Here is a 23,440-nt window from a genome sequence, read left to right on the forward strand (position 1 = left end):
GGATTGAATAAAGCATGTTCCAGACAAGTAGTAGGGATATGCCAGTCCTGGCAATAAACACATAAATGTATGTTAAGAAATCGCATAGGTGAGTTCATAAATTATGTATTACCAATTAAGATGTACAAAACAGAAAAGATCTCTACAGCAAAAACTAAGACTGAAATATGCCTTTCTTTGTGTCTGTTTTATTTATGAGTATATAATTCTTCTTCCCAAGGAAAAAATAAAAGTGGCCTCAAAGATATTAAGTGAATAAGGATCCATAAAAAGTGAGTTTCCAGAATATTATTTTATTTTATTTTTTTAAAGATTTTATTTATTTATTTGACAGAGAGAGATCACAAGTAGACGGAGAGGCAGGCAGAGAGAGAGAGAGAGGGAAGCAGGCTCCCTGCTGAGAAGAGAGCCCGATGCGGGACTCGATCCCAGGACCCTGAGATCATGACCTGAGCCGAAGGCAGCGGCTTAACCCACTGAGCCACCCAGGCGCCCCAGAATATTATTTTAAACAGCTGTTTAATGGAGAGTGAATAAATGCATTATGACAGCTCTTTTCAACAATTTCGTCCTTTAGATTTACCAACCATTTATTGAGTATCTTCTATGCATAAGACATGGAACATGTACTGTGAAGTACATGGTAAAGAGAAAACAATTTGCTGAAGGAATCCAAGGTCAAACCCAGGGTTAGAGGATGCAGGTCAGCATCTAGTGTGCACATGCTTAACCAATATGTAACTTACAGAGGAAAATAGATGAGTAGTGTCATGTACTACACATACTCTTCTTCCTTAGTAGAAGGAGACTTCCTTGAGAGCAGAACAGTTTTAGTCGTCTTCATAACTTGGTACTTAGTACAGTGTTAGGATCATGCAAGCACTGATGTGATCACAGAGCAGCATCATAGCTTGAGAGAGCCCTGTGTGCCTCTCTTTCAACTCTGCTTTCAGTGACATACTTTGGTAACTTGAAATTGGCCTTAGTGGAAGTATTTACACTGTGGAATTCACCAAACACTACAAATCGAATCTTTTCCCCGAGAGCTAGTTATTAAATATTTACCTGCATACCACTGCATAAAAGATAGTTTAAAAAGATGTTTGGTGCAGGAGTGAGTGAGTTAGTGAGTAAAATTTATAGAAGAGAGATTGTAGGCCAATACATCTTTTAGTTCGTTTGTGATATAGAGGAGTGAGAGGGTGAACGCTGATAATAACTTTAAGTGAACATTACAAAACAAATGCAATAAAAATTAAGATCCTTAGGATAAAATATAATCTAATTTCCTACTCTATGAGGGAATTTTGTATAAACAATCATTTTTAAAAAAGGATATTCAGCAGGGCGCCTGAGTGGGTCAGTTGGTTAAGCGCCTGCCTTCAGCTCAAGTCATGATCCGAGCCTGCTGTCTGTCAGGCTCCCTGCTCAGCAATAATAAAATATTAGTATAATAATATGTATTATTGTGTAGTTTGCTTTTATTTTGAAGTCTGCTTCTCCCTTTTCCACTGCCCCTCCCCGTTTGTGCCCTCTTTCTCTTTATCATCTCTCTCTCCTTCTCTCTCTCTGTCTCTCCAAATAAATAAAATCTTAAAAAGAATAAAAATTAAAAAAGATAATCAGCAACTAACAGAAATAAACCTTCCAATGAAAGGGAATCGTAGGAAATTAGGTAACACTCTACTTCCTTCTAGGGTTTAAAAAAAAAAAAAGATTCATTTTCCTTCCCAGGTATAGTATCCTACATAATGTATTCTCATTTTGTATTTCATCACTGATTTTTATTTATTTATTTATTTTGGGGAGAGCGAGAGAGAGAAAGTGCGAGCATGACCTGGGGGAGGGGCAAAGGGAGAAGCGGACTCCCCGCAGAACAAGGAGCCAGATGCAGGGCTCCAGCCCAGGACCCTGGAATCATGACCTCAGTCAAAGGCAGACGTTTAACCGAGTGACATAGGCACCCTCTTAAATATTTTTAAACCACCATTTATTTTAATAGAATCACCTCCATGTAAAAATCCAGTGACATATAGTCATTCATACAATTTCTGGAGGAGCACAAACTTCAAAGTACTGTCCATAGGCTTGGTTTAAAAATCAGACATACTGTACTAGAAGAGGACCTTAGGGGCTAGCTATTTGTCGAATTCATTTCCTATTTCCAGCATAAATCTGGCTCAGAGAAATAGAAAACACAGAGAAAAAATAAGGCTTCTAGATTGAATGAATGAGTAGAATGGATAATTAGTTATTTTAGGTGCCCATTACTGCCCCTGAGAGCTCTTTTTCAAAACACCTTCCATTTTGTTTACTTTTTATTTATAAAGCATGATTTTTATTTTTATTATTTTTTAAAGATTTTATTTATTTATTTGACACAGAGAGAGAGAGAGAGAGAGAGCAAAAGAGGGAACACAAACAAGGGAAGTGGGAGAGGGAGAAACAGGGTTCCTTCCCACTGAGCAGGGAGCCCGATGCTGGGCTCTCCCAGGACCCTGGGATCATGACCTGAGCCTAAGGCAGACACTTCATGACTGAGCCACCCAGGTGACCCTGTAAAGCATGATTTTTAAACCTATAATTTTTAAATCAAACAGTCCTCTGATAATTTTCTACTTTGTATAACTTATAATACCAAACTGAATGTCTTATCCCACCCCCAAATTTGGACTATATAGTTCTACTTACAATGCAAGATTTCATTAATGTTCCAGGCAATGTTGCCATCACCCATGAGCCATGATGATCTTTCACTTAGATAAATTCTAGATCTTGGTTACCTAAAAGACTATTAAGCTAAAGTCATTACATGTTTCTACTTCCTCAGTGGACGTTTAACCTTAACTCTATATTTTTACTATTTAATTCCCTTGTCAATTTCAACCTACTATCCTAATCTATGAAACTCTTTGTAAATTATATGACATAGTAGCTCGAATTCCCCATTTAAGTTTATCTCCAAATTTATTAAGTATATCAAATAATATCATGTCATCAAATAGTTGATTTTAAAATGATGCAAAGAAAAGTGCAGTAATAGAAACCAGAAGCCTCCTACAGTTTGACACAAAGATATTCACCAGTATTGTTTGGTAGGAAACATATATCAATTAAAAATTGAACAAATTACACAATAATACTATCCATATATGCTTATCTTAACCACAAAGATATTAGGAATTATTTCAAGTGCATTGTTGAAATCTAGATGATTCAGATGAGGCATGATGTGATCTGTGAAATCCTTCACTGACATTCAAAGATACATACCTTCTTTGTGTTCCCATGAAATTTTGTGTAGGTCCCTATCGTAGTCTTTACCACAGTACACCAAATTTCCTTTGTATCTGTCTTCCCAAGTATTGTTAAGTCCCTGAACAATGAGTCTGTGCTCCTTGTATCTCTGCATTCTCAGAAGCTTGTGAATAGTAGTTATTCAGTAAATATTTGCCAAACTGTTAAGAATAAAGATTTTTCTCATGTTACCTCAGAATGTAGAGTCCTGTACAAATTTTGCAGTTTTCTCTGGGCTTATTCTAGGATGTAAATCACTAAAAATAATTCACAACAATTCATGGGAATAGATGAGCCACTTCACCTCTTTGTGCCTCACTTAGAACATTCTTGCTAATTTAAATTCGTGCACATATGGAATATGTGACTTGGTTTTATTACAGAAAGATAATTTCATCTTTTTAAAGCTAAAACTGTGTATGTTATTATGCTTATTTCCCTTTCTTCCTTTTATATTACATCTTTTGTATTCCTTTTTAAAATGTCAAAAACAGTATCTCATTAACACCTCTCAGAGAACAGTTGCCAACATTTCCATTCATAGACTTGATACTTGGAGTGTCTCCTTCCAAATCATAGGAAAATGATAAATGCAACAAAATCATCATGTCTCTAAATGTTTATGCACTCAGGTATATAAATTTAAAACTTTCTGTTCTTTGCCTGAAACTAATACATTTATTTGAGTATATGGAAAATAAAATGCCCTTATCTTATGACTGCCTTTTGATGGCCAGACACAGATCCATTTTTTCTAAAACCAATGTATATAAGAAGATGCTTACAGATAAAATATCTGCACACTGGTTGAGTACTTAGTAACTACTACAGACTGAAAAACTCAATGGAGGGAGAACAAGGTGACCTTGTACCTTATGTATAATCTTTATTAATTGAACTCTAAGCTAGCCCTTTAGATTCTTATGCGGTCTGCAACAGAAAAGTCAATGGAATACCAATAGATCCTCTTATATTTATTTGTTCATTCTGCAAATGCTAAAGTAGGGTGGAAATTGTTCAGTTCATTTGTAATCCACTACCAAAGGGGGTAAAATGGTTTTTAAAACTCATCTTATCCACTTACATATACATGGAAAAATAATATTTTCAAGGAAAATTGGGAGAATGTTTTTAATAGCAATGGGCACATAAGAATTTGACCATGTTTGTAATTTCTTACCATCTTATAAAATTTTTTTAAAGAAATTATAATTTTGAATTAAAAACACTAATAAATATTTATATTGAACAAATACTATGGTTAAGGTGATTTATAGGCTCCAAGAATACAACATAAATAATATAGTCAATGCCCTAAAAAAATCATAATCTAATGGAGAAACAAAATATTGAGAATTCACTTATTAAAATGAGATAAAGTAAGAGAAATACTTTGACATCATTGTGAAAAAGTACTATGGAAGCTTAGAGGATTCAATAATGAAGTTTTATAAAATGGGAATGTTTTGAGTTGTGCATTGGGGATGAGCATAACTTCACAAGTTTTAAAGGCTATTCTAAGCAAAACCAAAAATATGGGCAAGAGCTCTGAAAGCCATCTAAAGATATAACATAATTAAAAATGAGATACAGCTCTGTGTGACTGGGATAGAGTAAGGAGTCATGACAGATAAGTCCAGAAATGAAGATGACAGTTAAAGACCTTTCTTTCCATGTAAAATTGTTTGGACTTCAGCTTCTGGCAGTGAGGAACTACTGAAAATTTCTAAAGCATGGAATGGTCTGAGTTAAACCTGAGTATATCTATCAGTGTTTTAGAATGCTTTATTGGTGACAACACAGAAGGTGTGAAAACTGTAATTGCCCTCATGTAAGTGAAGAAGTTCTTGGTTGTGGCAATGGAAATGGGATCGAAGGGGGGTGGAACATTTATTAAAAATTAGAATTAAGACTTGCTGTTTCAATGAAAGTGGAAGTTAACAAAGATAAAGATGGCATTGGGGTTGCTACTCAATATATAATTGTAATTGCAACCAAATGGCCACTCTTAAATATTACTGTTTCATACCTAAATATTTAATTGTAATGAGTGTTCTTAATCCTGAAAAATTTTAAGTTTATAAATCTCTAAGTAATCTTTTCCTGTGCATGCATATATGTGTTTTATTTTACCAAAAGATCTTCAAGAATAATTTTTCAGAGGAAACTAACTAAATAAATATATAAAATGAAAATGTACATTTTGTTACATGACCAATCATTTCCTTAAGGAGATCGCAGGTTTTTTGCTTCATTTGGAGAGCAGAGAAACAGTATTTTCTCCTTCCCCATTCTCCTTTTCTACTGGGTAGTGGCTCCAGGAATTCATCTTTTTAGCTTATGATAAAGAAATTGTGTATTTAAAAATATATCTGACCTAATTCATAGTTATTTCAGTTCGTTTGCCATTGTATGGGGTGGGGGGGCGTGTGAGTGCTTGTGTGGGTGGCAAATTGTATGTTAAGCCTCAAAACGTAATTGGTGGATGTTTCAGTAAAACACAATAAAACTCCCCTGATTTATCCAATTACATGCAGATAGTTCCCTAATATTACATCAATACATAAAAGTAGGTAATGGTGTTCTTGCAAAGATCATTGTTTATTTCTTGAAAATGACATATGCTAATGAACAGCTTATCTTTAAAGGATGAAATATATCATAATCATATTCATTAGAATGCCAAAGTAAGAACTATATATCAGAAAAACTTTATGTATAAATAAAGCACTGAATTCATCTAAGTTTTTTAAAAAAATGATTATCTGGTCAAAACCATTCATTAAACAAAATAAACCATAGGATGTTATCTCCTTACTAGAATAATTTTCTGATACATGCTTCTTTTTCCTTTTATGCAATTCCTAGAACCTATCATTACTTTGGGTTATTTGTAGCCAATAAGATTTTCATGGTCAGGTGCTTCTCTTCAAGAAGAGTTATAAATTCTTTCTCTCAAAGCTGTTCCAAATGGTGTATGAGTCTACATTTGAGACACACTTTGCTACAATAAAATCACATTTAACTTAGAGTTGTATATGGGGATAACCTTAAATGTATGACTTGGTTTATAATTACATATGGCTCACTGAATTTGAATTGGATCTTAGAAATGTAGTTGGGTTTGATACCCACATCAAATAGCACATAGAAATTATGTTTTCTCCCATTATGCCAATTTTAAAGGGGAAAAAAATCTTCACATTACACTAGAGAGAATAGTTTAAGCTTATATTCCTCCCACACATCCAGCTACACTAGAATATTTGACATGCCAAACAAGCCAATAGAGATTACATATTGAGATGGGACAGCACTTTGAGAAGTGACTAGAACATAATGAATAAGACCAAGAGAGTAGTAGGCAGGATCTCTACTCCCTTTAACAGTCAGGAGGAGACACATGGGCTACCTGCTTTCAGCTCTGCAATACCAGCTGAGGTCGTGAACAAAGGATTGTCTAAACACCTAAATGGGTGCTAAGGAAAGAGCCCAGTGAATATTTCAGAAATATTATCATGCAACAGACTTATCTAGGAACAGTTTAAGATCAGTCAGAACACACACACACACACACACACACACACATTTATGTAATTTTTTAGATACTTCTCTTCTTCCTCTCTGCTCTTAATTTCCATTTTCCAGGTGAACAGAATTATCATGCTGCCTTCTTGTTATTCAAGAACTCATCACTGTAGCATCCCACCATTACTTCAAGTAACTCCTTACTCAAATCAAAGTTAAATCTGTGAAGATTGTGTTAATCTCACAAGGCTGCTGTAATAAATTACCAAACCCAGTTTGCTTAAAACAATAGAAATTTATTCTCTCAAAATTCTTGAGGTTAGAAGTCCAAAATCAAAGTGTTGACAGTGCCAGGCCCCCTCCAAAGCTCCCAAGTTTCCAAGAAAAATCCTCCTTTGCCTCTTCTTCAGTTCTTCTTCAGTTTTAATACAATAATCTTCTAGCTTCTGGAGGTTGCCTGCAATCCTCAATGTCCCTTGGTTTGTGGAGCATAACTCCAATCTCTCACTCTGCTTTCACATGGCCGTCTTCCTTTTGTGTCTTGATGTCTCCACAGTTTTTGTTTTTATAAAAACACAGGTATTGGATTTAGAGCCCATCCTAATCCAGTGTGACCTTATCCTAAATCTGTCTCATCCGCAAAGACTTTCTTCCCAAATAAGGTCCCATTCACAGATACTGAGCGTTAAAACTTCAGGAGATCTTTGTGGGGGCACAATTTAATCCACAGTAGAGGAAAGTAATACTAGATGATTGTTTAGAAGGACTACCAGATCCATCTGGTTAAATCAATTTATATCAAAGTCAGAGTAACTCTAAACTTTGTTTGTATTTTTAAAGAAGGACTTTGTAACACAAATGTATCAATAATGAATAGACTCGGGGTTCCTGGGTGGCTCAGTGGGTTAAAGCCTCTGCTTTTGGCTCAGGTAATGATCTCAGGGTCCTGGGATCGAGCCCCGCATCAGGCTCTCTGCTCAGCAGGGAGCCTGCTTCCTCCTATTTCTCTGCCTGCCTCTCTGCCTACTTGTGACCTTTGTCCGTCAAATAAATAAAAAAATATTTTAAAAAAATAATGAATAGACTCAGAGAGGTCAGAACATTCTTGACAGCTGCTTCCTGAGCTTCCAACTCCTCACCTTCAGCAAACCCACAGCTCAAGATTTACCTCAAGACCCACTCGCCAGAGCGGACCAGGTACAAAATGAAGAGGAGATACTATGCAGAAAACTTAGGCTGTACATCTAATTTTTTTTCCTTTAACAATGTTTTTTTTGTTTTTATGATAACTATTTAAATATTTTCTTTGGATCAAATTATATGAATAATGGCTTTATACTTCACTTTAATTTTTTCATGTTATTGTGGATTTAGATTTCATGTATGGAAAACATAATGGATATTCAGGCAGAAATTTTGGCAACAGAAACCTACACAAATATAAATGATTTGGGGAGGCCTGGATTTCTTTTCTTCCAAAATACTTCCTAACTGTAGATGAAAAGAAGAAATAGAAACAAACCAAAAGAGTCTTTGAAAAGCTTAAGTCAGATAAACTGGATTCTTCTGTGCTTGCTTGGTACAGTAAGTAGTCATTTACAATCCTGAAAGACTTATCCCTGAGTGGGGTAAGGACAAAGGATGTGATAACTTTATTTAGGCCATTAAAATCCTGAAATTCAAGTTTTAAAATTATTCAAAAAGAAATGAATGCATTTTAAAACAAAATGCTTTTCCCTATATGCAAAATGCTTTTCAGAGTACAACTTTGTCATAAAATTGGCCTATACCCTGAACAATAAATGTATTTCCTTTTTTAAATAATTTGATTTATTCATAAATCACATGCAATGAATACATAGCCAGAATGATTTTATTTAATGTAGCAATTGCAGCTATAATTGGAATGGATTCTTTTTCTTTCTCAGAACATTATTTGTTTAAGAATCAGAATTTAAAGGGCGCCTGGGTGGCTCAGTGGATTAAAGCCTCTGCCTTCGGCTCCCAGGGTCCTGGGATCGACCCCACATCTGGCTCTCTGCTCAGCAGGGAGCCTGCTTCCTCCTCTCTGCCTGCTTCTCTGCCTACTTGTGATCTCTGTCTGTCAAATAAATAAATAAAATCTTTAAAAAAAAGAATCAGAATTTAATAAGAAATTCTGATTTTAAAGAGCTTTCATCAGTTTTAATACAACTTTAGAAAAAAGGAACTACATTACTCTAAATTAAGTTGCCATGGTATAAAATATCCATTCATATTTTTGTTAGGTTTAGCATTTCTTCTTTGTTGATTACAAAAAAAATATTATGCTAAATGTTATTATTTTGATTATTGATATTCCAAGAGGCCTTGGTCTGAATTAAAAAGCTACAGCTTAAGTTTTATAATTAAAATTTATAGTGAAACTTTATTTTGATGTAATTAATTTATACTCAAGAGAAAAATGTAATACTTATTTAAGTAATCTTATGAGTTCCTATGGCGCCTTTTATTCAACTGTTTTGAACACTCTGTGTTAATGGGTTGCTCCAGTCTTTTCCCAGATGCACCAAAGAACTGGAGATCCAAGACTGGAATGGGGAGCTAGAGTTTATAGAGTAGAGAAGTAGATAAATATATCACCCTTTCAGGACTGAAAGTGGGCCACTACTGGTGCAAGAGTGGCTCTGAGAAGCTCTAGCTGCATCCTTTTTAAGCCTACTTTGTGTACATGTAAATTTGGATTTTATTGGCATTTGTGACTGAGAGCTGGTGGTTATATAACATTTTGGGGATTTTGCGCATGTGCCTATCCATGATACATCCTGTTATAATTGTATTTATTTATGTAATGTATATTTCTCAGTTTCTAAGAAACTTATGTAGTGGACTTAAGGGCAAGTTGCTTCTCTTGTACATGCTCTGCTCTTGGAAGACCCCTCGTGGCTTTTGAGGCAGCTCTCTGGCTAGGCCTTTCCTGTTCTGTTAGCCCTAAGAGATAGTTCTGAAGGTGTGGCTATTAACCCTGGGGGTGGGGAGTGTTGAAGAGTGTGGCCAGCATCTGCCTTTTCCCTCCTTGTTAATGCCTAACTAACTGCATAACATCTGGAACTGAAGTAGCTGTGACTTTTTACAGTGTGGCTCCCCAAACATACACACCAAATTCTACTGAGAAGTAGAGGGCTTATTGTATGTGGAAAGTCTGGTCCCTACCCCAAACCTATTTATCCACATCTCTAGAAAGCTAGTTCATGAATCTATTTTTAATAATCTATTCAGATGATTCTTATGCTTATTAATGTTTAAGAACCCAGGATTAAAGGAGACAGACCAGTGGATCCTAACCTTTTCAATACTGGTGATCTCTAGGCTTTGCAGTATACTGGGAGAACCTGTTCAATGGCTGTCAACTACTTCCAGAAGAATTCATTCAAGGGACATAAGAGAAAGCCTGAACCACTTCCCAATGTCCCCAGAGTTCTGGGAGCCTGGCCGAAGAGAGCAGGCAGCATGCTTGGATCCCAGGAGAAATATTCAGACTTCTCTTTGCTTCGTCCTTCTCTCTCCTCCTATGCCCCTGCTTCTCTTCTGTTTTCCTTCCCTTCTTTACTATTTTCCTTCTATTTTCTCAATGCTTTCACTGATTTTGTCAGAAGAAATGGGGGGAGAAAGGTGTCCAGAGGACAAAGATGGCTTATCAAAACCCTCCCTTATCCCACCTACCTGGCTGAATCTCACTAACATTCTTACAACACTGGTTTATAAAGGAAAGTGTCCATTTTTTTTTCCATTATTGTCATAGACAAAGAAGAAAAGATCCAGTGTCACTAGCCATCTGTCCCTGGCATGTCTCCCATCTTTGGTCCCAGTCAGGTATCTCTTTCTAGATGAGTGTGACTGAAGATATGGATATAAGTATCCATGCAATCTTTATCCCGACTTTAGTTCATATCTCCCATTTTCAGATTCTTCTTCCAGGGAGGGTTTTAACAAGTAGGATCAGAAATCAAAACACCATCTGAACAAGCAAGAAGTGCACTTGCTTTTTGGGAGCAGCTGCTGGAGCTCAGCCCATGCTCATCCTATTCATGACAGCCACTGGGCTACCAACTGGCCTGTCTTTTCTTGGCCTGTCACATCACAAGTCAGCACTTATCTCCATTGCCTCCCCCATTTAAGAGCTCTTAGGAACTGCCCCCCCACACCTCCAGCAGAGCTAGAGAAATGAAGAAATGAAGTGCTTAAACTTTATTGATTCAATTAAAAGATATGAAAAATAACACCATTTTTAGATCCATATCTCAGTACATTTTTTTTTTTTAAGTTCATTATGGTCTAAACCGGAAGGTGGCAAATATGGTTCATGGGCCAAATCTGACCTGCTGCTAATATTTGTAAATAGGAGTTTACTGGAACATAGTCACAGCTTTTTGTTTATGTATTATTTATCTGCTTTCACACTACAACAGCAGAATTGAGGAATTATGACAGAAACTATACAATAAATGAGAACCTATAGAAATCCTTGACTTTACCTTTTGGACTGTAATGCTTAAAGTATTTACCACCCACTTCTTTAGTGCACAATTTGCTAATTCCTGGTCTACATCAAAACATTCATACTTTATTTGTCCAATTTCTGAAGGCAAAATATTCATAAATTAAATTCCATAGAAATATTTCCCATAGCAATAGAAAACCTGAATAGACCAGTTACTAGTAAGGAGATTAAATCAGTAATCCACAATTTCCCAACAAAGAAAAACCTAGAACCAGATGTCTTCACTGGTAAATTTTACCAAACATTTAAAGGAGAATTAATACCAATCCTTCCCAAATTCTTTCAAAAAAATCAAAGAGAAGGGAATACTCCCAAACTCATTTTACAATGCCAGCATTATCCTTAAACCAAAACCATAAAAGGACACCAATAGAAAGGAAACTATAAGCCAATGTTCCTAATGAATATAGATGCCAAAATTCTCACTAAAATACTAGCAAACTAAATTCAGCAGCACATTAATGGGATCATTCAGCATGATCAAATGAGATTTACCCATGGGATGCAAGGTTGTTTCAGTATACCTAAATCAAAAAGTGTGATTCACTACATTAACAAAATGAAAGAAAAGAATTTTAGCACATCAATAGATACAGAAAAAGCATTTGACAAAATTTAACATTCATTTATGATAAAAACTCAACAAATTGGTCATAGAAGGAACATATCTCAACCTGATAAATGCCATATAATAAAAGCCCATAGCGAACATCATACTCAATGGTAAAAGGTTGAAAAGTTTTCCTCTAAGATCAGAACAAGGCAAAAATACCCATTGTCACTCTTCCTTTCCTATTCAATATGGTATTGGGAAGTTCTAATGAAAAAAAAAAAGGAAGAAAGAAAGAAAAGATATCAGAATTAGAAAAGAGGCAGTAAAATTGTCTTTTTGCGGATGATATGATCTCATATATAGAAAATTTTAAAGACGTGACCAAAAAATGTTAGATCTAATCAACAATTCAATAAAGTTGTAGGATACAAAATTAACAAATAAAAGTCAGTAGCATTTCCATAAACTAACAATAAATTTTCTGAAAAATAAACAAATAAATCCCATTTGCAATAACATCAAAAACAATAGAATACTTAGGAATAAATTTAACCAAGGATTTGAAAGACCTATACACTGAAAACTATAAAATACTGGTAAAAGAGATCAAAAACATATAAATGGGAAGGTATCTTGTGTTCATGGATTAGAAGAATTAATATTGTTAAAATGCCAATACTACAAAAAGTCATTTATAGATTAATACAATCCCTATCAATTTTCCAATAGCATTTTTTTAAAGAAATAGACAAAACACTTCTAAAATTTATATGGAACCATAAAAGACCCTAACTAGCCAAAGAAACCCTGAGAAAGAAGAACAAAGCAGGAGGCATCATACTTCATTATTTCAAGCTATACTATAAAGCTATAGAAATCAAAACAGACAGACCAATGGAACAGAACTGAGAGCTCAGAAGTAAACCAAAACATATACAGTCAACTAATATCTGACAATGGAAACAAGAAAACTCAATGGAGAAAAGAGAGTGTCTTCAATAACTGGTGCTGGGCACACACGTGAAAAGAATGAAACTGGACCCCTATATTACATCACTGGCACAAATTAGCTAGAAATTACATAGCCATTTAAAAAAAAAAGAATGAAATCTTGCCTTTAGCAATGACATAAATGGAGCTAGAGAGAGTAGTATGCTAACTGAAATAAGTCAGTCAAAGAAAGATTTCACTCATATGTGGAATTTAAGAAATAACAAATGAGCAAAGGGGGAAAAAAAGAAAGAAAGGTAAAACAATAAATGGACCCTTAACTATAGAGAGCAAACTGATGGCTACCAGAGGGGAGGTGGGTGGGGGATGGGTGAAAGAGGAGATGGGGATTAAGGAGTGCACTTGTGATGAGCACTGGGTGATGTATGGAAGTGCTGAATCACTATAGGGTACATTTGAAACTAATATCACATGTATGGTAACTAACTAGAATTTAAATAAAAACTTAGAAAAAACTTGAACTGAATTAAAGACTTAAATGTCATATATGGAACCATGAAACTCCTAGAAGAAAACAGGAATAAAGCACCCTGACATGAGTCTTGGAAATGATCTTTTGAATATGACACTGTAAGTGCCAAAATAATAAGTAAACAAATGGGAGTACATCAAACTAAAAAGCTTTTGTATGGCAAAAGAAAAGACAACCTATGGAATGGGGAAAAATATTTCCAAGCTATATATGTGATAAGCGGTTAATGTCCAAAATATATAAAGTACTTACACAACTCTAGGAAAAAAACAAAAACAAAAACAAAAAAACAATAACCCAGTTAAAGATGGGCAAGGGACTGAATAGACGTTTTTCCAAAGAAGATATATGAAAGGCCAACAGGTACATGAAAAGATGCTCAACATCCCTAGTTACTAGGGAAATGCAAATTAAAACCACGATGAGATATCACTTCACACCTGTTAGAAGGGACATCATCAAAAAGACAAGAGGTAAGTGCTGGAGTGGATGTGGAGTAAAGGGAAACCTGTGAACTGCTGGTGGGTTATAAACTAGTACAGCCACTATGGAAAATAGTACGGAGGATTTTCAAAAGATTAAAAATGGAACTACCATATGACTTCAGAATTCCACTTCTGGGAATACATCCAAAGGAAGCAAAAACATATCTGCATCTTCGTGGTCATAGCAGCATTATTTACACTAACCAAGACATGAAAACAACCTAAGTGTCCATGAATGGATAAAGAGATTCTGAGCCATAAATATTATTCAGCCACAAAAAATAAAGAAATCCCAGTATTTGCAACAAGACTAGTGAATCTTGAAGGCTTTACGCTAAGTGAAATAAGTCCGACAGAGAAAGACAGATATTATATGAATCATCTTCCTTACATGTGAAATCTAAACAAAATAAAACAAAACAAAAAACCAACTCGGGAAAAGAGATCAGACCTATGGTCATCAAAGGAGGATGGTTGGGATAGGAAGAATGGGAGGGAGGTTGTCAAAAGTTACAAACTTCCAAATATAAGATAATAAGTATGGGGGTATAAAGTACAGCATAGGGAATGCAGTCAATAATATTAAAATAAATTTGTAAGGTGACAGACAGCAACTACATCTTCCACGGTGAGCATTTTGTAATGTATATGAATGTCGAGAATCACTCTGTTGTACACCTGAAACTAATACAATATTGTATGTCAACTGTACTTCAATTAAAAAAGGAATGATAAATCAGTACTAGGATGTGCTGTACAGTATGATGACTGTTGATAACACTGCTGTATGATGTATAGGAAAGTGGTTAAGAAAGTAAATCCTAAGAGGTCTCATCACAAGGAATTTGTTTTTCTTCTTTCTTTTTTAATTATATCTATATGATATGATAGATGTTAGCTGAGCCTATTGTGGGAATTATTTTACCATATATGTAAATTAAATCTTCATGATGTACACCTTAAGCTTATACAGTGATGTATGTTTATTATTTCTCAATGAAACTATTAAAAAAGAGATTTCCCCATACACTTGTTAAAACATACTATATCCTTTTCTCACAAACCAGCATAATATAAATATCTGGAAATAACTGCTTTAATCCCGATAACCAGAGCACCATCTATCACAGTAGAGATTCAATAAACACTTGGTTAAATAAATAAGAATTTTTTAAAATGTATGTACATTCTGCACTGTACTTGTGATATTTATTTTAGAACAAATTTCTTTTTCCCAAATCTTTGAGTAAAACAAATGTTCCGGGATGAATACACAATGAGATTTATAGAACTGTTTCAAGCCCCAGGTGAGAGAGGCTCAATAGTTTGCCCTGAAGGGTTTTATAGGTTTTAAAAGAACAAAGCAACTCTCCCTCCCATCCTCAAAAAGTGTGTGTTAAAAATACTCTATGGATAGGGGCGCCTGGGTGGCTCAGTGGGTTAAAGCCTCTGCCTTTGGCTCAGGTCATGATCTCAGGGTCCTGGGATTGAGGCCCGCATTGGGCTCTCTGCTCCGCAGGGAGCCTGCTTCCTCCTCTCTCTCTGCCTGCCTCTCTGCCTACTTGTGATCTCTCTGTCAAATAAATAAAATATTTTAAAAAAATACTCTACAGATAAAATACATGTATAAAATATGAACTAATTTCCAACATCTTCTGTGATAGCAATTACTAGCCTGTATCCAAACATAAATATATTTTATTTTATTTTTTTTTTTAAGATTTTATTTATTTATTTGACAGAGAGAGATCACAAGTAGACGGAGAGGCAGGCAGAGAGAGAGAGAGAGGGAAGCAGGCTTCTTGCTGAGCAGAGAGCCCGATGTGGGACTCGATCCCAGGACCCTGAGATCATGACCTGAGCCGAAGGCAGCGGCTTAACCCACTGAGCCACCCAGGCGCCCCCTCCAAACATAAATATATTTTAAATCCTCAAGACATTGATGGTTATTAATGGTCCTAAATGCTACTAATCCTTATTTCCTACAGCAGCTAAGGAAGTTGAAGAATTCGAAACACTCAGGGCTAGCTCTCTTCCTGAACACCAACCCTGTTTCGTGCTGTTCACACAGCTCTGCATCATATTCCCCTAAGGAATAAGGTCAGGGCAGATATCCAAGCCAGCTACGTAAGAGGGAAGGGAAGGGAACAACAGGAAAGCCTAACCTGCGAAAGAATTCAGACCATGAAAATAACTAAGGAGTTGCAGAAGCGAGCACAAAGCATATACTCTCCCATAATCACTCCTTTTCCCAGCTTTGCACAGGTATCTACAGACCAAGGAAGGTAAACATTCACCATCTAGCCACACAGTAAGCAAAACGCTCAAGAAACATCATTTCCCTTCCTTCCCCTTCCCTCCTCACTCACTTTGTGCTTTTAATTTCAGGATTCTTATTCCCATTTCCACTCAATTTAAAGAGCAAACCAACATTTTGTATGGGGAGAAAAAAGTACTCCTTTTCCCTGTAAATTATGCAAAACAAACAAACAAAAAGCCTTTTGCAGCTAAACTATCGAACGTTGATCTCACCAGACATACCTGCGTGACCAAGAGTAGGACTCTGGAATCAGTCTGCTTTTGTTGCAGGCCAGCTACACTGTTTCCAAGCTGGGTGACCTTGGGCAAATGGCTTAACCTCTCTGTTCTTCATATTCCTCTTCTCGACAACTGGAATAGTATCTCATAGGCTTATTGATAGACTGAAATTATGTATATAAAACCTTAAAACTGTGCCTGTTTCATAGTGAGCACTCTTTTATTACAAGTGAGTGTCATTATTTGGGTTAATGAGGTTCAAGGTTTTCCCATGAGCCCCTCCAGCAGCTGGCCCTTGCTCCTTTCTGCTGCCCCTGCCTGTGCTTCATCACACTGCGTATCTCTCTGCTCCGCTGGAGCCAGATTACTTTTTAGTCCCAACATTTAATATCTCCGTATTCTTTATCTGTTTTCATACTGCACAGCAACCCCGCCGCCATTCAACGTTCACTTTACACTATCAAGCTTCAGCTAAGTTAACGTTGAACGCTGCTGTATTTGTGCCCCTAGCCAGACATTTAGTACCAATTTCTTCATTTCTCTTTCTTCCTTCCCTCCTCTTCACTATGAACTCTTCAAGGACAGGAGAGTATTTTGGCTACCCTTTTAGCCATAGCACCTAGCAGATGTTAGACAGAATGCATTTTTAGAAATGTATGTTGAACTAAAGAAGGCTAAGGACCCGGTCTAGTAATTCTGAAGTCATAAAATTCTGTTTAAAGTGTAGCCACAGGAATTGGCTCAGTGACCTCTTCTGGCAGCAAATCTCACTTATTACTATAAACTACGTGAAGGGATTGTCTTTATTTATTCAAAATTCAATGTCCTTTCATCACATTTGGTGAATTCAGAAACTTATTAGTGAAATTCAATTTCAAATATATCTGAGATGTTTCTAACAACATCATTCAGAGTCCTCGAGAGTACTCTTCTTTCTGAGAAAAGTAATGCTCCTTTTGTCTATTTCTTTATTCTTTCATTTCTAAAAATAATATAGTACTTTTCTTAATCATTTATACTGTCTTTAATCAATTGGCTCAACGTATTTTTTTTCACTATATAAAACAAATGTCTCCATATTTTTACCTTTTGGTAAATTTTACTCAAAATGACTGAAGTACCTTACATAAATATCTATGTAATTTTTATTTTTCAGATTGACACTTAGCTAAGGAAAGAAACATAGCCCACCCTATCATGATGGCTCACAGATGCATTTGTGTTTGTGAAATGGTGAAATGAATGGATAGGATTTTATACTTTATTCAGATATATCCCAAATCCAAACACTTCTCTCCACTGTCACTGCCACTAAATTTACAATCACCATCATCTCTAAACTCAACTGCTACGATCACCTTAGTCGGGTTGCTGCTTCTGGGCTAGCCTCTCTGCTAAATGTTTTACAGAACATCTGAAATGAAAATTTTAAAATTTTCATCAGGTCATAGGGTCCCCTGGTCAAAACCTCGGTATCTCTACTGTACCGTGAATAAAGTCTGGACTCCTTACAATGGCTTGTGGGACCCAACATCACCCAGCCGCTATCTGCCTATCAATCCTTCCTCCCCCCCCCAAACCCCCACCCTTACCCCCCACAATACTGTGCTCTGGATTACTACACCACAAGCATACTGGGATTTTTTTCCTCCTTGAACATGTTGTACTTGTTCCTTTCCTGGCCCTTTGTACCTAGTGTTCCCTCTCCTCCTAATGCTCTATCCTGAAGGTGAGGCTATGCCCTTAACTATCGCTCAGATGTGACCTCCTCTGTGTGGCTTACCTTCTCTAACTGCCTCTTCTCAGGATGACAGTTCAGTCCCTTGCTGTGGGCCACTCTGTGGCTGCCATTTCTCATAGTCACTTATTTCTCAGCTTTGTGTGCCTAATGGCCCTATGAATTCAGTCTGTCTAGGATCTTGATGTTTGGGTCCATCAGTCTCTGATGTCACATATATTGATGCTTCCCTCTTCCAACACTTGGTTAAAGCAGAAAACCTTACAAACCTCTGTGCCTAAGTCATTTTGCTCCCCGTAGACCCTTTTTTTTTTTTTCTCAGCTCATCTTCCATGCCATAAGTAACCTAGGGAGAGTTGGGATTGTAAACTGGGCCTGTTCCAGCCATGTGGTCCTCATGACACTACTGGGTCACCACATGTTGGTATGGGATTACTCGGCACAGTAATCTCTTCCCAAAAGCATAAGCAAAAACACAGAGTTCCTTCAGGTAGGAGTTCCTAAAGCTACTCTCCCTGGGCTTGACCTCAAGCAGCTGGGAGGAGAAAACAGCCACTCTCCTCTTCCACTCAGCTCTTCTCTCTCTCCATCTCTTTTGCCTTTGCCAAAGGAATAAACAAATAAGGCTTTCTTCCTATTGTCATTTCTACCTGATTTCAAATGCCTTTGTATAAAATTATATGCAAACATAGCCATTTATGCTCACTAACAAACATCAAGATGAAAAGTAAAAATCAATGAACCATTTTAATGTTTCATCCTTAAGTTACCCAGCTTCTGGATCTGGGCCAGACTTCAAATAATAGATTAATCCACGAGGTCTAGTCTTTATATATAAAGGAGAACTAAAGGAATTTAGAAATCCTCTCTTTTTCTGGGTGCTTGGGTAGTTCAGTCTGTTAAGTGCTCAGCTCTTGTTTTCGGTCAGGTCATGATCTCCAGGTTGTGGGATGGGGCCCCATCGAGGGCTCTGTGCTCAGCATGGAGCTGGCCAAACATTCTTTCCCCCCACCCCTGCTCTCTCCCTTCCACCTCTGCCCCTCTCCCTGCTTGCTTGTCCTCTCTCTCTCTCTTTCTCTCTCAAGTAAGTAAATAAAATCTTTAAGAAAAAAAGAAAAAAAAACAAAAAACAAAAAAACCTTTCTTTCTCAAGATTGCCTGACTTTAAGCCTTATGACAAAATGACCCTTTAAGTGACAAACACTGAGGGTCTTGTCCTACCTACCTCTACCCCACATCAAGCAGATGACTTGACTGCCCTAGAAGGAAAGACAAGTATATAGGAAAGCAAAAGAGAAAAATGTATATCATCACGTGACTGACTTAGAAATGTAGAGAATGGAAGAGAACAATTGTTTCCCTGCAGATAATACAAAAAAAAAAAAAGGATAAAGAAAACTTTATTTAGATAAAACTTTATCAACAAAAATAATAACTCCATGATGTAAGTGTTATTTATTCAGCTAATTAAATCATAGCCATAATTGGGAAATACACACATGCATACACACAAATACACAACATATCCAAATCTGAGTTTCCAAGTAGATAACTCAGCCCATTTGTTGATTCTCATCATTTGCTCTCATTCTAGGTAGGATTTTAAATGTTTAATTTTGCTAACTTGCCAGCAAAGATAATTTTAAAAGCATCAGAAAAGATTTGGATGGTAAGAACAAAGCAAGAATGGCATTTGATGCTGAGGCAGAAAAATCATTTAAAAAAAAAAGTGGCACAGATGCTCTAGTGTCATTAAAGTCTGGAACCAGTTGAGATAGATACAAATGTCCTTTCTCTATCTTTTCTTAATTTATTAGCTGTGTTGATCCTTTATGTCAAGATTTAAAACCAATGCATTACATATGTTATATGCAATAATTGTGTTTGGTTTTGCTCATTTAACAATTCTAAACCCAAGATATATATGGTTTCAACACAGAACATTGATCTACCTTACTAAATATTTCATTAATTTTTTCCAAATTGGTATTCAAATACTATTGAAAGTAGATGTCTAGGCAGAATGATCTTTTTTTTTTTTTTTTTTTTTTTTTTTTTATTTGACAGAGAGAGAGATCACAAGTAGACGGAGAGGCAGGCAGAGAGAGAGAGAGAGGGAAGCAGGCTTCTTGCTGAGCAGAGAGCCCGATGTGGGACTCGATCCCAGGACCCTGAGATCATGACCTGAGCCGAAGGCAGCGGCTTAACCCACTGAGCCACCCAGGCGCCCCCAGAATGATCTTTTAAACAGTGTCCAGGAAACCATGTATAAGTGAAGACTTTTTTGAGTACACACTTTTAAATTAAGGCTGGATTTGATCCCAGTTACACCTTCCAGCTTCTTGTATAGATGATTTGTTTGAATGATCAAAACCCTGTAAAATGAGGATAATAAAACCTACCTTAAAATATTGCTGATGGTTAAATGTCAATCAAACACACCTAAAAAACCTTCAACAGTTGTTACAAAATATAGGGAAGCTATTCATCTGTTTTACAACTTCAAGAAGGAATAGTTAAGATTTTAAAGACAAGACAAAAATGCCAGATCAGTACTCCATATTTTTATTACCTTTAATGGATTTGAATCCAATATTAAAGTGCCAATAGGGGGGGAGAATGCCAAATTAGGCGGAAAATCATTTTTTCTATTAAACATAAGCCAATGCTATGTGTGTATCCAGAAAGAAATTTGACTGAACTTTGCTTTAAAATCTACTGACTTCAGGAAGAAAAAATGGATTAGGAATTTGGGAGACCTACAATGAGGACAAGATGGGCGTGTGTGTGTGCATGTGAGTGCACCCCACAGCACATGCATGTGTGGGTGTGTGTACATGTGTGTAGATGTGTGTATATGTGTACTGGGTATGGAATCCCTAACCACCACTTACTAACCTCTAAGTTTGAAAAGCTCAGTTCTAAAGCAAAAAGACGTTTTTGACAGGGAATACATTCATGCCACACAGTTTGTGAAGGCATTCTCTTAAAGAGAAACTAAATCCTCTCTTTATTTAACTTTAAACTGCTCCATAGTTCCACTAGATTTGCTCGTGGTTGGGGTAATGTCTTTGGGTCAGCTTCCCACTTTGTATTAAATAGAATCTCTGTTCATTATAGAATAAAAAAATTCAATAAGGTTTGAAAGCACTTGCCTGCATTTTATAGCCAATCATGTTTGTGGGCTCAGTCCATTTGAGCTGCTGTAACAAAGTATCGCAGACTAGGTAGCTGATAAACAGCAGAAATTTATTTTCCACAGTTCTAGAGGCAGAGAAGTCCAGGATTGTTGTGCTGGCAACTAGGATGACAGCTTCCTGGTTCACGGATGTACATCTTTTCACTGTGTCCTCATGTGGTGAAGAGGGCAAGGACACTGTCTGGGTCCTCTTTATAAAGGCACTAATGCTATTCACCTCTCAGTACCATCAACATGGGCATTAGGATTTTAACATTTGCAGATGCCTGGCTGGCTGCGACTCTTGGTCTCAGGGTTGTGAGTTGGAGTCCCACATTGGATTTGAAGCATACTTAAAATTTGAGAAAAAAAAAAAAAAGGATTTCAACACATGAATTGGGGGAGAATACAAAAATTCAGACCAAAGCATCTGGCATATGTCAACATGAAAATTGAAAAATATTTGGACAAATCATCTAATTATTTGGTCTTTGGTTTGTTAAAGCATCCAGATAATTAGAAACAACCAGATCATTCAGTAACCTCTTTTTTTATTTTTTGGTTTTGTTTTTGTGCTACATATACAATGTATTCTGTAGGTGGAAAACAAAAAATAGAGATGATGAAATCAACCTTGGTTAACAAGATATATTATTTCCTCAGAGTTTCAGTTATAGCATTCATTCTTTTTAATAATATTTTTCTTATGGGTTACCTTGGTGGCTCAGTCAGTGAAGCATCCAGCTCTTGATTTTAGCTCATGTCATGATGTCAGGATTGTGAGATAGAACCCTGGCTCAGACTCACTCATTGTGGAGTCTGCTTGTCCCTCTCCTTCCCTCTCTGTCCCTTCCCCTGCCTTCCCTCCACTCGCTCTTAACTGCTCATACTTACGCTCCTGCTCTGAGATAAATAAATAAATAAAATCTTTTAAAAAATAATAATATTTCTCTTGTTACATATTCAAATGACTTACATGGTTCAATAGCATTTTTCTAAAACTTAAATAATAAATTTATCTAAACAAAAGGCACAAAAGTATATAGAGAAAGATCTATGAGAAGTATATGATTTTCTTTTTAGTTTTCTTTTGGTTATTTAACTGCCTATATAGTACACCCAGTACATTTAATTAACATACTTTTTTTTCCCTTTCTTTCCCAACAGGCTTAGAATGCAATAATTCAAGAATTTTATAATACAGTGGAGTAGCTTAACAACTGCTTATGCGCTTTCCATGATATGTTCTCTATATTGTAAGTATATATTTACTTTGATGCTGGCTTGATTGTGAGAGAAATGTGTTCAATTAGAACTTGTACGTAACCTAGATTGTTTCAGAATTATTATACACTAAAACTCATCCAAAGTATAGAAAACTTATAAAAGTTTATCTTATATGAAGAGCTATTCTGTAAATTTAGATTTAATGTTGTATCAAAGTTAAAGCTTAATATAATTATCTATTGCAGTAGAATAATACACTTTTGAGGTTTAGTTATATTTTTAATAAATATTTTACCTAATACCTTAATATTTGCATACTATTTTTAGTTTTCTATAATTAAAAAAAATATTGGACCTGCAAAATTTTATGTTGAAGTATTAAAATCTTGAAATCATCTTTATAAAAATGTAATGTGTAATATCATTTTAAAGTCAGGCCCACTTCTATATTAGTTATTTTTTCCAAAAATGATTTTAGTTTTGGCAAGACAATACTTACACTACTAAATCATCTGTGTGTGTGTGTGTGTGTGTGTGTGTAGTTTCTTTAATAAATTACATAAAAAGAAGAAAACTCATCTTTACGTGGTAAAGGAAACTCTTACTATTAATTTCACATTGCCAGAAAGCAAAGAAGGGAATGAAAGGCTAGAATACTATACTGTTTTTGAGATCAGTACTAAGCTGAAAGTACTAACTCACAGCAGTGGGAAGGAAAGGAGGTAGCACAATACTTTTGCTCACGAGAAAATAAGCCAATGTAGCCCAATACTTTTGCTCACGGGAAAATAAGCCAGAACTAGAGCCCTTCAGTAATCGGAAGTGTCCCCAACATTTATGGCGTGGTTAAGCCATCAGGTGATGCTGTTCTTT

General features: G+C 36.1%; 1 protein-coding gene across 1 annotated transcript in view; it reads left to right on the forward strand.

The window, feature by feature from the left end:
- Positions 1-23,440, forward strand: part of FUT9 (fucosyltransferase 9) — a 203,343-nt gene that overhangs the window by 88,173 nt on the left and 91,730 nt on the right. Inside the window, exon 2 of the mRNA XM_047735035.1 lies at positions 22,508-22,596. The gene's annotated coding sequence lies outside the window, so the exon portion shown is untranslated. The remainder of the gene's footprint in view (positions 1-22,507; positions 22,597-23,440) is intronic.

This window comes from Lutra lutra, chromosome 6 (assembly GCF_902655055.1).
Source record: "Lutra lutra chromosome 6, mLutLut1.2, whole genome shotgun sequence".
Classification (NCBI taxonomy): Eukaryota; Metazoa; Chordata; class Mammalia; order Carnivora; family Mustelidae; genus Lutra; species Lutra lutra.